The sequence below is a fragment of the Mytilus trossulus genome, chromosome 3, assembly GCF_036588685.1.
Source record: "Mytilus trossulus isolate FHL-02 chromosome 3, PNRI_Mtr1.1.1.hap1, whole genome shotgun sequence".
Taxonomy (NCBI): Eukaryota; Metazoa; Mollusca; class Bivalvia; order Mytilida; family Mytilidae; genus Mytilus; species Mytilus trossulus.
Genome location: NC_086375.1, coordinates 61,169,287 through 61,183,949, shown reverse-complemented (window position 1 = coordinate 61,183,949; position 14,663 = coordinate 61,169,287). Strand labels below are relative to the sequence as shown.

Sequence of the window (14,663 nt, the reverse complement as noted above, 5' to 3'; positions counted from 1 at the left end):
AAAGATGAAAACACTCAAGGCATGCGCCTTATTATAACAACAAGTATCACCGGACGTGTTTCGTGTATCACCTGCATCCGCAATTTTGTATTTAAAATTTACAAATATCCACGCGCTTTGATTTTAGAAATCTATGTAAAGTAACCTGTTTTAAAATTTAAGCAGTTAGGGAAAGTCCTTTGGCCAATTTAGTCTAGTTATGCAATTAAGCTTAAATTGTCGGGAAAATAGATGACAACAATTGTGTTACATGTTTTATATTAATAGAATAGATGTAACCTAAAATTCTGTTGATGCATATTAATGATAACAATAATACTTTATTCAGAAGCAATACAGCTTATATAATATACAATTTTACAATGTTTTTTTAATGCATCAGAGAAATATAAATGCAATTATAATTTATAATATAATGGTGTAGTAAACAAACAAACAAAACACATCATCATCAATGTAACTTTATTTCTGTTTGACATAGCCTGTTTGAAAGCCCAGCTTCCGGTCGATATGAATTGTATTTAGAACTGAGTTTGTGTGATAGGAAACGCTGTATCGCAATTTTGATCATTTTACACGTGTTTTAACACAAGAAATAGGCTTATTCAAATAAAGTGCTTGTCAGTATAATTTTTGTTTATCATACTTTCAAGTTTAAGCAAAATAATAAGTGGCAATTTTTCTTCAAGAGGAGAAGAATAAAATATTGAGAGTTAACAAAGAAGATCTTAATTGTGATTTAGAAGTGTTATTTAGTCATTTCACGTGTCTTTTAATTTTGCATATATATGTGTGTCAGAATGTTGACAGTTTGTGATGTTCAGAAGTTAATAAGGAAGTGGCATCTGCCGGTGGCTGCTTAATGTTATTGTTTTGTTTACGTTTTACCGTTTCTTGTTTGTTAAATTTTTCAATTGTTATATCACGTTACGGAGTTCCTGAATATGCAAACTAATATAAATTTAAAATCATTTAAAATTTTCATTATCCCAGCAGGTAATTTTCATGTCAATACTTGAAGAAGCTCAAGTTTCTGTAAACAAGATGATTTTCCGGTCTCTTGTTAAATACAAGTAACGGTACATTTTTTTGTATATGTTTTAATACTACTTTATAGGTCACTTTTTATAGTTTTTATTTTGGTCAGGTACAAAATTTGAATACTAAGGCAAAAGTGGCTATGACCATTGAATAGTAATTAAAACCAACGATAGAAAAATAGAGTACTGAGTCTTTGCAACTATAAACTAAAAAGGCTGCCTCATTAATCTCCCAATCGTGATATAGGAATCAGATGTTTATAATTGTTTTTTACATTCTTTTTTTTCAATCGCAAGCTAAATATTTAGGCAACAGTGGAATACAGCTGTTCAAAAGTCGTAAATCAATTCAGAGAAAGTAAACCCGGGTAACAACCTAAAATCAAGGGAAACACGTCACCTATAAGAGAAAAACAACGAAACAGACACACTGAAGTGCAACAAAAACAAACGACAATGAAAAAAACACAGAAACGAACTACATAAAATAACAACTATCATTTTCCTGACTTGTTACAGGACAATTTAAGAAAAATGGTGGGTTGAACCTGGTGTTGTGGCTAGCCAAGCCTTGCGCTTTTATGGCAATGTTAAATATACCACTAAAATGACAACATTACATGACAGGAATACTGAACTTATGAAAATATCCCGTTTAAGATAAAAGTCTAAACAAAGAATAATACAAACATTATGATTAAAACCAAAAGTCTAACACTTCACCAAAAAAAAACCTAAAGATTTAGCAATACGAACGTCACAAAATATGGCAATTGAAAAATCAAGTAATAAGACGTATATTCGGTTCAATTATTAACGAGAAAAACTTGACAGACATATATAATAAATTAGGAAAAACCCAGTTACAATGATCTCTGTAATTTTTTTCCTGATAAGCAGCAACTATAAATAAAAAGAGTGCGGAGAGCGCAAAACTCTACCTTCTGACGAGCCATCGATTTGATGTTTTAATTCCGACCTGAGGTGGGTTTGTATTTTTACTTCCCGGTTCCCATTTTACAGTCGGGTGGGAGAAATCATTGAACATCAGTGCATGTCTCTATGTTTATCAAGTTGTAGATGTAGATTATTTCTGCAATTAAGAAATAAATAAATAAACAAACAAATATGCTTACGACATGGTTAATAAAACAAAGACACAACATGAGCTCTTTTGGAAATTTAACTGACTAAATCCTTCCAAGCTTGCTACCTATACACTTTTCCATTTTAAATTACAGTTCTCTTAAAAAATCGAAAATGCAATATTTGAAATGACCATAATTTGATGTTAGATTCCTTAATCAAACTGACCAATCAATATCTTATAAATGTCTTGGTGAGACAACTATGATAGCATTGATTAGTCTGTACAAAAAGCATTTGACTGACATATCCACAGGAAGCAATTAGTCTTCATACTAACTTCATCCATATAACAAAACATTTTAATGACACAAACTGACATCATGGTCACAAACTTCGCTGTACAAGTACCCGATAATGATCTCCTGTAAGTCGATAACGACAGATCTCGACAATTATCGATTTGGCTCTCTCTCGGAATATAGATAGCTACAAGCATATACGCTTCCTTCGGAAAACAAATTGTTCGGAACACATTTTTAAAATTACTGTTTTAATAGAAAAACCGAAAAATGGAATATTTGACTGATTATAACCACTGGGGACAAAAAGAAATCAGAAATATCGCTTTTATTCGAAAACCCTTAAAAACTGTCAAAACTTCTATCAGACAACCATCAAGTTCTCTTTGAAGTAGGTTGTGGCAATTTAAACAATTTAAACGTAACAAAACTTCAAGAAGAAGCTTTCTTTTATACATCATAATAAAGTATTTAATGCTTATTGAGAGGTGGTGTGTGCGATCTTAAAGTGGGCGTGTACTGCTTGTATTCTTCATGTCACGGGTCATAGACTGTACCAGAAGTATACTTCTAGTACACTTACTTGAGAATACAAGAACTCTCATGCTATAATCAATGATATTGTTAAGTGTTCTGAGGTAAATGATATGTAAACATATCTATCTGTCCGTAAACTGTAATTATTTCTAAAATATAATTTTGTAATTAAAATGTTACCTGTGTAGAGTAGATTGAATCAGATGTGCAAAATGGCTCGTAATCCGCTTCAAAGCCAAATGCATAAAAGACCTGCAACGAAATGCTTCAAACTTAAAAATTGAAGTGGTAAGATTTGAGTGTTTTGGGACAGATTTGTGAAATGCGTAGAATGATGGAAAGAAACTGTTCTGTTAAACATTAAACTTGTATGTTAAATATGACATTCAATATCACGATCTGCTGGTAATAAAATAGAGATGTACAGTAAAGTTTTTGCTACTTCCCTGCTCACAGTAATTGACTGTTACAGAATCGTAGTTTAGTAGCGATGTACGGTAATTTTTGTTTTGTTCCTGTAAATTCATATTTAATGTTTAATATAGAAATAAAAAACCTGCTTTCACATGTGGCTTGTTGCTATCTATTATTTTCCTCAACTTTTGAAAAATGTGTGTAGTGTCGTGTCAGAGAGAGAGAGAGAGAGAGAGAGGCTGTATTTTAACCTTTAATAACTTCTTATGAGCTCGTAACTTCTTTTTTCCTTCATTTGAACTATTCTAAATTTTAAAATTTAAATTTTAAGATTAAATATCGTTTGATATTTTATCCTCCTTTTAATTACGTCTCAGTTTAATTATAAAAATATTAATGAACAAAGATTTCCCTCTTGATTTTTTTTCGTATATTATTTCTTGAGCATAACCCGGAGCTTTTCTCCTATTGTTCATGACTAAACTTAGGTACAATTTCTTTCATCTCAGAAATCAAATTTCAAAACGTAGATTGGAAAGGTCGTGTTAGGGCGTTTTGTATACGTTTATTTGACCCTTGTCAGTGTTTCCTTTGTACAGTTATGAAAAAGTCTTTTTGAAAAGTTTCTTATTGTGAAATCTCTATTTCCTAGGGGTGTTCTTTGCAAACTGTTGATTACTTAAATAATTTCGTTTTTATTTGATACGTACAGAGATGTCAAATGTAATTTAAAATTGCACCATCCGGCAGCCATAGCACCTTTCCGACCACCAGAGTTGATAAGTACGGGAAAACAATCCCGAGAGAGAAGTAATAGAAATGTGAGGTAACTTGAGTAAGGAATTTGTTTAAATATTGTCGCAACAGCAAGTGTGCTTGAAAAGTTGTAGTGAAGGGTGTATCATATACTTGTTGTTAAGAAGTGTACTAAATAGATCTATTAACTCCTTGATGGTAATTGACACTATAAATGGTTGATAATTAATGATTTGATCATATTATATTTAGGTGAGAAGAAGAGAACAATTTGTGTAAAGATCCTTATTGTGTGATTTATCCGGTTTTTTATTTGGAGAAGTTCATTGAAACCACACACATTCACTAGTACTAAATATAGGTATTTAAGTACTTTAAGTGAACGGTCTATATGATATGCTTCCATCTTTTACCTGAGACTTGTTAAAGAATCAGGCAAAAAAGCGTCATATTAAAATAAAACCACTTGGCAATTCTAACATTACAACCACTTACATAATATATATAATACAGTATAAGATTTTTTAAGGAGGGTCTCTTATATCTGTTATTGGACAGGGAATGCTGAATGGCTTGACTATGTAAGAAAACTATGTTACTTTTAAAAATTATTTGGAATAGATATCTGTTTTTCGTACTTCATGATTTTTACTGTAGTCACTAGTAAAAATCCAAACATAACAAACCGTTACAGAATGAGACTCCAACCATTGTTACTTCTCATAAAGATATTAATGGATTCGATATACATGTTTACGTGTGTCTTAGAAGTGAGAAGTGAAAAGCACAGGTTCCAGTCCTACTCGGGGAGGAAGTTGTTAGGTTGATTTTCTCGGCACTTTATATAACATAGATAGTGTGCTTGATGACTACGCACTCATGTGTTCAGTATAATAGTCAGTATTGACTTTTTGAGTTATTTAAAAATAGTGTGTGTTTGACAACTACGCACCTACGCATCAACTATTGAGTTTTGTTTAATGTATAACTATCAAAATTACTGCCGAACGCACTAAAAAATTCGGGTTGCATTACCGACCGTGCAAATCTTCAGGGGTAGTCAAGGTCGTTAAAAGACACACATTCATATTGCATTTTGGAACAAAAGATTGACACCGACGAAGGCCGTTTGTTGTGCGAAAATATGTTTCAAAACATATATTATTCCATAAAATTCGCCGAAAAATCAACTTTCATCAATATCGTTAGACAAATCTTCAGTCAATGTTTTCCAATTTGTGCAGTATCGTAACCATGCAGCATCTTTTACCTTATGGTCTAAACAAAAATAAACGAATACATCTTGAACATCATACATTGTTTACAGGTCAGTTCGAAGGGTTTGAACAGGCTGTACGTCAAGCAAAACAAAATTTATATCAGCATGCGACCTCGACACCTCATTGATAAATTAATGCCTATCATAAAGATGATTTTGTCCACAGAAAGACATATAGTTAGACCGTTGTTTTTCCCGTTTGAATGGTTTTACACTAGTAATTTTGGGGCCCTTTATAGCTTGTTGTTCGGTGTGAGCCAAGGCTCCGTGTTGATTTATAAATTGTTATTTGGACGGAGAGTTGTCTCATTGGCACTCACACCACATCTTCCTATATCTATAACATGAATTAATACAAAAAAACATAACCTGTATAGTTGTAAATGTAAATTGTAAACGGAAAAAATTTCAGTTTGTTTTGTATATGATTTATTATAATGATTCCATCATAACACTGTTCGGTTGTTCAACTGTTATCAACGTGCCCTTCTTCGTTGTTATGCAGTATCTTTATAATTCTCTTTTTTCTATGATCATTCAAGCTAAAAAAAAAATACTAAAATATTCAAAGCAGTTTTTAGAAATAAATGCGAGGATACGAAAAAGTACAATTTATTTTCCGAAATCAGAGACCTTCAGCAAAAGTATAAATTAGTCATTTTTTTTTTAACAAAACTAGTATGACAAATGAAAGACACAACTAAATTCATTAGCAGAAAAGTCATGTGTGCTTCTATTGTTGTACGAGGACAAATTTTAATTAACAATTCTGTTTCTGAAATAGAAAATTTTCACAGAATGTGATGCTATTGTCTCAAGAAACCCAGTATAAATTTTTTAATTGCATTGCTTTTTTTGATAAAGCATATGATGATTCCCGTCCCTACACTGTATATTGTGTTCAGGTTCTTCTGAATATTCGATATACATGCACTTGCTCGCTGCATGCCCCGTGAAGTGTAGATACAGTTTCTATATGAAGGTTCTAAAGTATTATATTGTTACCCGGAGAACCATTTTAAAAAAGTAGATAGAGAAACGAATTTCTAGCGCAGCAAAGAATATGTTATCCATCAATTACAATGTTATGTTACAAACATGATACTGATATATAAGTGAGCACGAGTATGATATTTAAATAACCTTCGTCGCTCGGTGCTAACTGAGGTTTGGGAAGTGAAATATTTTATAGTATATATAAAATTTGGGAGAAATGTTCTTAATACATTAAAATGTTCTAACCCCCTTCTAAAATTAGGGCTCCTTTACAGTTTGCAGCTATCTGCAAAACTATGTCTTCGCACAGAAAAAATACTTTAATTTGAAATGTAAACAGTTAAATGCTTATAAAATTGAAAGCATGAAATACCAGACACATGTCAATAGAAATTATAAGACTGTCTATATCTAAGATCTCCTTGCCTCTGTTCTAATAACATGTGTATGAAGAACGAAACAGTTATAATTTGGTCTGATGTTGATGGCTTTAATGTTGTTTTATTTCTTCAAAGGTAAGACCCCTTTTTGGCCCCAAAATATAGCAGTTTTACAAAATAGTGATAATGTAATCGTTAAACTATTTTTTTGAAAGTAGAATGATTCTGCTACATAAATATGGGCTGTTTTTGACAATACAACGCACATATATCGGGTACTAGCATCATAAAGTCATGCTAAATTACTGAAATCTTCACAATTTTAGCATTTTAGTAAAAAATTTGACGGTTTCTGTCTAAAATGAAAGTGGCCGCATTCGTGTTCATTCATAATATTGAAATGTAAGTTGTATTTGATGATAATACATAATATATATAAAGGTTGAGGATGAACACGGATGCGGCCACTTTCATTTTTGACAAAAACCATCTGAAAAGTGACGATTTTTGGCAAATTTGATAGATTTTTCACATTTAAGCTTGGATCGGAGCGTTTTTAATGACTTAATCAGTTAAAATCTTTCACAAAAACTAATTGAATCAATTGAAATAGCCACTTAAGTGTTTAAAGAGTGTCTACAATATTTCGTCAGATGAACTTGAAAATTGAGGCCAAAATCGGCCCTTACCGGACCTACTCCTTTCTTCCGTTCGTTTTTTTTTCATTTTCACTATTTTATCTATAATTTCATCAGTATTTTTATTTGTTTGAATGAATTTAAAGCACTTATTTGCTATCTTAAAATAGTGATAATATTTTTTAATATTCGAAAATAATGTCATTTTCAGAGAACGGCATAGTTTACACGACTAAGATATATCTTTGAACCATTATGAGACACTTTAGTTAGACGAGCCTGTTTAGTTTTCATGCGTTATAATCTTTCTCTGGACAATGGCCTTATAAACCTACGATACATATTAATACACCTTTGTCAAAATATATATTTTATGTATAAACCTAATCTGAATAAATATTGGACACGTTCGTGTAGATTTTGTCAGCGTTGGTGACATATGATAATAAATTAAATATTTTTTTCGCACTTTACTCGATTAAGTGAAATCAAAGTAAATATCTAAGCTAATCTTTTTCAGTTTAATCTTTGACAGATATATACAAGGAGCGACTTCTTCATTGACCTATATCGACAATCCGTTCTGTCTGGTATGGTATCTTAGGCAAAACAGTCAAATATGTTACTCACAAAAATTCAATGAAAATAAATATCTTTTTTTTAAGAATGCATGTTTGTGTTAGTGTAATGGCACGAAAAATACAGATTAAAACCAAAAAAATGGCAAAAACAATAATGACTACGTTCGTATTGCTCTAAAATTACCAGTATTCCATTTTCATTTTTATCATATAATTTATAAACTAGTATAGTTAAGATTTGTTGTTTGAGTATACTGTATAGTGATATTATAATGTAATTTGTATATTTTTAATAAAGAATATTAACATCATATTAGATAAATCATAGTTCTGAAGATAATCTAAAGTATTTAGTTGAAGACACCCCTTGTTACTCTAGAACTATATACAATATAACAGTACATTTCAGTAAAACAGTAAAGTTAATGGCCAACTGAGCAGTATACTTGTTGCCCCTAATATTTTTGTTACTGATTATAATAAAGTTACACAAGAAACTAGTAATTCATTAAAAGGTGTTACACCTGTGTCAGCCTATGGGGAACCGAACTTGGAACAAACGAAAATTTAAGAAAATATTAACATTATTTAAACTATGTTCATTATGGAGATATCTTGATTTCATTCGCACCTGCAAGAAGCGGTTTACTTCAAAGGCCACAAATGGAAACAATATTATTTCATCTTTCCACACATAATTATGTAAAACAAACGCTCTAGCACGAATATACAGTAAATTCAAATAGATCTTAATACCACATGTAAATATAATAATGATATACCACAATGTAATGATATTTCATTTATTGTAATAAAGTAATAAATAACATCATAAACATTAATTTTTATTCAAAATTTTCCTTTCTCTTTTTTGTACCATAGTTTGTTGATCGTGCATAAAAACATTTTCATTAACTTTAGGTGTTCAAACTTTCAGAGTGATTTACAATGGAAACATGAGGAGAGTTCCGAAATGTGACATTCTATATATGGCTGGATGTCAGGTCTGAAATGACTAAAGATAACAAACAATAAAACACGTATCTCAAAATGTGTACCTGTATGTTAATTGGGTGTTAATTAAGTAAAATTGGTCTGTTATTTTGTCACCATACTTGTTTATCTTGTAAATTACAGTTTCCGATTTGCACATCTGCCAAACATTTACAATATCTAATGGCAATTCTTCTTTACTTGCAAAGTTATTAGACAAGAATTGAATAAAAGGGTTACGGCAATATCCAAAATGCAGAATAATATCAACAAATTGCATACTACATTTGATAATGACTATACACGCATTATCATTGTAAAATATATTAAGAAACGGTAAACCATAGAAATATTACATGTTAAAAAAATCACAGGGGGCATTTTGGTAAATTTGTAAGATTTTTTTAACATTGCCATTAAAGCGCGAGGTTTGTCTAGCCATTAAACCAGGTTCAACCAACCGTTTTTTCTTAAAATGTCATGTACCAAGTAAGGAAATGGCAGTTGTTATCTTATAGTTCGTTTCTGTGTGAGTTGCATTGTCGTTTGTTTTTTGTTTACTTAGGTGTTTCTGTTGTTTTGTTGTTTCGTTCTGATAGTTGATGTGTTTCACTCGGTTCTAGTTTGTAACCCGAATTTGTTTTCTCTCAATGGATTTATGACTTTCGAACAGCGGTATAGTTACTGTTGCCTTTATTCAAGCTGACTGTTTAGGGATTCAGGAATAAATAGTGACAATAATTTATGGATTGAGAACATAAATTAATTTCAACTATCATACAGACTGGAGGAGAGCAAGTGAAGTAGTACAGATTACAGAAGTTATCCAAAGATTGAATACGCTTTAATTGTATATACCTTGAGCACATCTTTGGTGTGAGCGCTTCGTACAAAAGGTGCATCGGTCAACATTCTAACACTCCAATATTTAAAAAAAGAGGCATTCAGTTATTTCAAGTTATATCTTTAACTCTTCACCTTCAAGTTGATATTTTTTCCTTTTTCAATATTAAAAATATGGTGTTTTTTTTATATAATTGATATCTTGTGAGGGAGGCAATAACACAGGAAGATAACAGGCCATGGTGTCGTTTGTGTGATCGTATCATAAAAATAAAATATTTTGGAAAAGTAAATATGAGTTTCCCGGACCCCACAATAAAGTTAGAAACAGGTGTGTGCTACCGTTATACCCTACCAATAAATACACGTTTGTAAACACTAGGAAGTTTAAACAGGATGTCAAACTCGCAGACGATCATAAAATCAACCATCAACGCTCAAATTTGTGTCAGTCATAATGTCATAAAAGCATCACATAAAATTTTAATGAAATATAGAAATATTTGGGTATTTTCATTAAAAAGAACGTTAAAAGTAATTTGCCAAAAAATGAAACTAACGGAACGTATTCAATATGAAAAAACATATTTACATATATGATCTAAGAAAGCATCGTAAGAAACTTCAGTTGATACAGGCCGATATACGTATGTATGAAATAACCACGCAATATCTGCGATGCCATGTTTAAAAAAAATATGGCGCTAGAATCCGGTTTTGTTTATATTCTTTTTGTGTAATGCACGTGGTAACACTTTATATTTAGACCAAAGATGTTTATTTCTTTTCGAAAACAATTTAAGAGAATTATAGTGTTCAGACTATAAACATGATTATACTAATATGAGAAAAAAACCACCAGACCAGTTTGTTTGAAATTATACCTCACTTTTTGATAAAACTTACAGTCCTACAATATTTTTCAAATTTCTCTAACACAAGCATAATCTTGGACCACTAGATATTAATCCTAGAAAAATATATAGTGTTTGAAGATGTAATTGAAAATACAACATAACAGATACTTAATATATAAGTCTGATATAAGTTTGTATATGGCTCTATATAGAACAATAGTTTTAAGTGAATGAGACAGCAACTCAACAACTCAACAACAACAACAAATACAAAAATACGTAATACTACACTTATCCAGAGATGCAAGATGTTATTAATATTAGGAATACATTGCTTTTTATTATCTTGACCGTTATATTTTTTCACAATAACTTTTGGGTTAATATTGCCGTCAGAACTTAATTTTATCTGCTGTTGATCTTTAAAGTGCTGGTAAATAATCGAACATTGGCCAACTTATTAAGGAAATACACAATCAAAGTAAATGTTTATATACTCTATTTATATGACCATAAAGTTTTACCAGGTTTAATTGTTAAAAGGTAGGTATTTCATCCCTTATTAGTGTCATTATAGTAAGTAAATATAGGCGGGAAAATGAACGGGTTATTTTATAACGGAATATTGTAACACGGATAAATATGGGAAATTCAAAAGAATAATTTACTTTTGACAACTTCGTATTTTCAAGGTAGTTGTAAATCTATATAAATAAAACTCTTAATTCAGTATGTGGCTAAAGAATACCTTGGTAGGAAATTAAATACCTGTCCGTAATGTTTACTAAACTGACCAAAGTGTCACAGAAGGTGAACAAACAGATTAACTAGAAACGGACAAAAATAACAAAACGAAACAAAGGCAATATTTGCCGTAAGTTTTAGAATTTCTTCATGTTTGTAGAGGTTCTGATTTGTACTGATGACTAGCCCACCCCACCATTTACTTGAATAACTTACTCAAACAAGATTTGTACTAATGCTGTACTGTGCCAATAAGTCCCAGTTTACACAGTAGTCCGTTAACAAAACGTCTTCGTGACGGCGGATCCAACTCAGGTATCAATTCAATAGAAGCAACTTAAAATGTAGTGAACATAATTAGGTAATATGTCCGGTTTATATTTCAATTTACTCCAACTAAAAGAATTATGTAAATAGAAAGATCAGGTCATATTTCATACGACAATACACAAATTACCACACAGTTTACATTGGTAACCTTGCTGCCTCGGAATGCAAATCAATGTCTTTGAAGATACCTTAATTAATTTTGTTTATGCTCATATTTCTGTATTTACTTTTCATACACGTGTTAGCAGCTACATTACTCCAATAATCTCGCTTGCTTGCTTGTTTGTTTGTCATTTTTCTGTTTGGTTTTGTTTGTTCGTCATTTTTTCTGTTTGGTTGATTTTGTAACTATACAAATGAAATTTTGAAAATAAATAAGTCATATACAGCACAATTAACAAATCACCGACCATGTTGAAATGCAACAATTTCTTAAATCTACTCTTTTGGTTTTTTTCTTAAGTATTAAGGCACTCATGAAAAATATTTATTGGATAATATAAGAAAATAAACTTGTTTACTTTTATTACTGTCAAAAACTGAAAAATATAGATAAACATTTTAACTACAATATGTCTCTTATTTTTTGTTTCTGACAACATCGAATCCAAAACCTAAATAATATTTTTTAAATAAGAAATATTTGAATAAATATATGGTAACAAAATGAATTCCTTTATTTAAATTAAACCTACTATATATGGCTGTAATTTTGTCTGGTGATGTAGGCATCGTTTTTGTTTGTAACTAAGATATCATTCATTTAATCTGTTTAGCATTTAAGAGGCTGTCCAAATAAACATCAGGCAAATCCTATAATATGGGTGGCACAACATATTTTATTTTTTTCATTGAATTTTTGATTCCACTGCAATGTTTATATCATACAAAGGATATATATGTCAAAGATATTTTTGAATCAACAGTGGATGGCTCAGAAACTGATTTTAAAGTTAACTAGCAATGCAACAAAATTTTGTACAAAATGAAGAGTTATCTCCATTTTTCAATGAATTTTCAGTGCTTTCTATGTATTTTTTTTTTTCTCTTTATTTGTTGCAGTTAATAAAAAAACAAAACTTAACTTTGGGAAAGAATGAATTTGTGATATGTAATCATTTGAGATGAAAAATTTGGAAAACAAAATATGTCATGTGCCATCCACTGCCTGGGTGTTCCATGGACACCCTCTTAAAGCAAGAACAAGTCTATTATTCAATTCTATTAAGAATTTACATATTATTTCCCCCCAGATCAACAGAGTAGAACTTTAGAGGGGGAATGAGAATATCAAAAAGTTACCCGAATATTATTCTCATAATTCTGGAGGAATATTACACACAAGAACATAGTCTTAATTTGGAAACGTTTTTAAAATTGAATTTTGAGATCTTCAATTGAGAGCAGGGCAAATCTTAAACTTGACACATCAAAAGCTTCGCATGCAAGGGATTAGCAAATAAATTTATTCATACAAAATAGATATGTCAGTCTTGTTGCCCCTGGAAGGCAAAAGAGAACGAAGATCCTCATATATTACATGAAATAGAGCAGACACTTTACGACATACTGTTGTAAATATTCTAAAATTTCAAAGCAACTTTAAAATTGACATTGAACTTTGGCCGAAGCTCTATAAAAACATAATTTTTCTTGAATATTTACATCATGTGACTTTAAAAAAAAAAAGCGAATTCTCGATGATGGTGGTTCTTATAAGTGAATATAAATTATTAACCTTAAAAAAGCAAATGTTCGACGATTGCAGTTCTTATAAGCGAATATGAATGAACTTCAAGCAAAAAGCCTCTTTTAAAGGATCATGCTTGTGAAATATGTTGAAATACATTGTTAATTGTATGTATTTATTAATGACGAAAATACAAATGTTCTACAGATAATAATTTTCATTTTGCTGTTTGTTCAATATATGTTTAAGTAAAAAGATAGACTATAAATTAATAAATAAAACAATATCAAATTTTTCATTTTAACGCATATCCCAACCAAAAAGTCCATTCTAAAGTATTTCACGTATTTGTGAATGTAAACATCTATTAAGAAATTGAAACTATATTTGAGAAAGAAAGGGGAAAACGGACAATTTCAGAAACGCAGAAGAAGTTATATAAAATAGATAAGAGGACTGTGAGATTGTTGTATTAGTGTGTGTAGGAATAAAAAAAAGAAATATATTTAATTCCACATTTTGTTTAGTTTCTAATATAATGACAAAATAAAAGACTGCTCAGGAAAGAGATTAGTACGTGATCAATATATCTATTATATTATACTTCTTACGTACGAATTGTCATTTCTGACACCATTAAAAGCTTTTAATTGTCGCAGTGTTAGTTTCTCACTTTAAAGAATAGACCAATGATTAGCTTGTTTATTTTCTCGGATCATACCGTTTTCTATTGAAATCTACTTCATTAATGTGATAAAGGTATTATGATATGTGTTAAATCTTTATTTAGAAATGAAAACTTTTACACGTGTTTTAACAGAAAAATAAATCCTATTTGAAATAATCTTACTAAATGAAAATAAGTTTTCAAATGAGCCGGGGCTAGATTATAGACGTTCTTTCAGCTGACATAAAAATTACAGCTTTTGAAAAATAATCGTTTCAGTATGGACATTATTATTTTACTCTGAAAATTATTACAGAAAAATATCAAACTAAATACCTTTTTTAAATATAGTTTAAACATTATTGAAAGAAGTGCGGTCTTACCACACATGACAAAAGGTCCACTTTCAAAAGATTTCCTTAATTTTTAATTGGATATAAAAAATACTTTGACAAGAATAGCATTGTCATCATTGATTTAAATAAGAATGTTTTAACTTTATTAAATGAAAATAAAATAAGATTGGTACT

General features: G+C 30.5%; 1 long non-coding RNA gene across 2 annotated transcripts; it reads right to left on the bottom strand.

Moving 5' to 3' along the window:
• Nucleotides 1-1,926: 1,926 nt before the first annotated feature.
• LOC134709606 (uncharacterized) lies at nucleotides 1,927-14,593 on the bottom strand. Of its 2 annotated transcripts, none has more exons than XR_010105999.1 (3): nucleotides 14,517-14,593; nucleotides 3,146-3,217; nucleotides 1,927-2,133 (listed from the first exon to the last, which is right to left on the bottom strand). It is a non-coding gene; the product is annotated as an uncharacterized LOC134709606 (long non-coding RNA). The 2 variants fall into 2 exon arrangements; XR_010106000.1 differs by lacking the exon at nucleotides 14,517-14,593 and adding an exon at nucleotides 11,663-11,833.
• Nucleotides 14,594-14,663: the final 70 nt, after the last annotated feature.